Source organism: Anguilla rostrata, chromosome 14 (genome assembly GCF_018555375.3).
Source record: "Anguilla rostrata isolate EN2019 chromosome 14, ASM1855537v3, whole genome shotgun sequence".
Lineage (NCBI taxonomy): Eukaryota > Metazoa > Chordata > Actinopteri > Anguilliformes > Anguillidae > Anguilla > Anguilla rostrata.
Window position 1 is genome coordinate 17,241,219 of NC_057946.1, and position 2,946 is coordinate 17,244,164.

Sequence of the window (2,946 nt, forward strand, 5' to 3'; positions counted from 1 at the left end):
CCACCAGAGGGCCCCCAAGAGTGCTTGAAATGTCCCATAAGAGAGCTTGAAATGTTTTTTTTGTTTGATATATTATGTCAGTGGTAATCATACAAAAATGCTAAATTATGTTAACGGGCTGTCTAGCTAATACTACTAGTTTAATCAATTCCTGCTGCCTCTGTCAAAGCTGGTGTCACGTTCATGTGCACTGTAACGGCCGTTAACTGCATTTTGATGCAAGCACAGACAGTTAGGCTAACGTTAGGTTACAGTCCTCTCCTCTGCATCAATGGAAAAAGCAGCAAAAAAGTAATGTAGCAAAAAAGTAATGTAGCAAAAAAGGACATATCCTTCTGGAGCAGAGAAAAGAAAGAAGAAGAAAACAGAAGATGAGAAAAAACAGCAAGATAAAGGCATGTTTGAATGACTAATTACAGTATTTTACCATAAACATTCCACTGGCTAGATCAGGGGTGCACAACTCCGGTCCTGGTCCACTTAGTTTGGAAAAATGTACTTTTGCATAATTTTGGGGAATTTTTATTGGGGAAATTATTCAATAACTTCAATAACTTATACAGTGTAGTACCATCAAATTCAGTTCAACCACCAGGGGTCTCCTGGTGTTTGACGTGAATTTGTTTCCACTACACTTTATCTTAAAAAACATTAAGACCATTAAAAAGGAAGACATTTTCCAAACTAAATGTTGTAGTATAACCAACATTAAATCTGTGTTTTGATTTATTACTTTAATACATAACATATTAAATTGCCCCAAATACTTTCAGGCTAACCATTTGCTTTCTAGCTATGTTAAATTGTAAAATTATTGTGGTTATATTCAGTTTAATTCATTCAAAATCAAAACACGACTTGCTAGAAAACATTGGTAGGTAGCTACAAGCCAGCCTTACAAGCAAGGTTATTTAATGCTTACAATCCTACTCAAGTTAGCTAGCAAGCACTGAAAAAAACAAGCATGTTCTAATGAAAAACGTTACAGAATCAGCATCTAAATGTTATAATGCATTTATTACTTTCTAGCCAGCTTGACAGGTTAAAACTAACTGTGGCAATTCCTTATGACATTTGAATTATTTTCCATCACGTAAGTAACTCAGTTAATGTAAACCTAACGTTGATACACACCTCTCTTGAGCGTCAAGCAGCGATTATAGCCAAACTATCGAGATTCCTGTGGGCAGGAAAAACCCGCCCCGGCCTGGGCCAGGAACGCCGAGGTCGCTCTCCTCCACACTGTTGAATGCTTCTCCAAAAGATGCACACTTCTCAGAGTCTGATGCAACTGGGTTTATTGTTAGTAAATCAAAGATTACATACAATAACCCGGGCTGATCTGCGCAGTTCAGTACAATTAACAGTCACTCATAACAGTCACCGATTCAAAGCCCTGACCCTTGCCTACACTGCCGCCAACAGGACAGCCCCCATCTACTTGCAGGACATGACTCAATTCTATGTGCCTGCTCGACCACTCCGCTCTGCGGCAGCAGGGCGTCTTGCAACCCCTCCCACCCGCCCAAAGGGATCACAGAGCTTCTCCACCCTAGCTCCCCAGTGGTGGAACGAACTCCCCGTCCCTCTCCGAACCTCCCCCTCACTCTCCATCTTCCGCCGTGGCCTGAAGACTCATCTCTTCAGACTATACCTAGAATAACCACCACCACGCTGTATATGTTAAAAAAAAAATAAATAAATAAAAAAAAAACATTTTCCTATCACTTGTTACATGTTGCCCCTTCCCTGCACTTCTTGGTAAATTGTATTCGTCCTAATACTGTAGCTTATTCTTCTGCCTAGTTTGGCTTTGCAGATGTCAGACCAGGATAGTGTTCTTTGTTCTCGGCTAGAAATAGCTTTACAAAATAAGTAATTGTACCTTACTGAACCCGTGTTCAGCAGTTGTCTACGATCATGAAAATGCACTTTTTGTACGTCGCTTTGGATAAAAGCGTCTGCTAAATGAATGTAATGTAATGTAATGTAAGTAAAGACAATACATCAGATCATTCTCCAAGCATTCCCAAAACACACTCTCCCTCTCTTCTGGCCAACTGCTTCTTATATCCATTTTTCTAACTCCTCCTGTTGTGTAGCTTAAATCTAGTAATTCCTACTTAATTTTTGTTAATTACGTAATGTTGTTGACATCGTTAATTTTATCTGACACCCAATTCTCGGACACCATTATTTATCAGCCCCTTCCTTCCTTATTTTAAAAATGATAGTGCTCGTCTCCCGCTTGAATCTCCCTCCCCCTTCTATCATAAATCACATATTCTGACAACACATTTTCCAGAAAAGGCAGAAGCTTCCGTTAGTTTCACAAATGCGCCTTTATACAGCTTAATTAGCAGGGCAGAAATTATGTGTGTATTATGTGTTTGTTCTTATCGCACCTATTTTAATATGAAGCGCTTCCCTGCTGCCGGTTGTTAATCTTACGGCCAAGGTCGACCTTGGTCCACCTGTATCCTTCCTCCTTTGCTAGCCGGATGATACGTTGGGGAGGAGACAGCTGGTGCTCATTAATACATTCCTTTCCCATATACACTGGGCCTGTGCTCTCTAACTACATATCTTTCCCCATACAATGGGCTTGTGTTTTTTGAGTACATCTATATTTATTTCCCACATTCCAAGTAAGCCTAACTATCGAGATTCTAAGCAAATGGAGATTAAACTTTTTTTGTACTCCACGTAGATCATAAACCCTTCAATACAAAAACGACTCATTTAAATCGTTTGAGAAATGTAAACGTCATAGTGCTTTTCATCCAGAAAAACCGCAGCTCCCCTGTTTACCTGTATTTGTTTTCAGGCCAGTCTTGCCTGGCCCAATATGGCGGCGACGTTGACGTACGATCCAAAGGCCAATGCGGCGTCTATGTATTTTTTTTGTTTTCACAGCGCAGACATGCGCAAAACTTCACAGCTGAC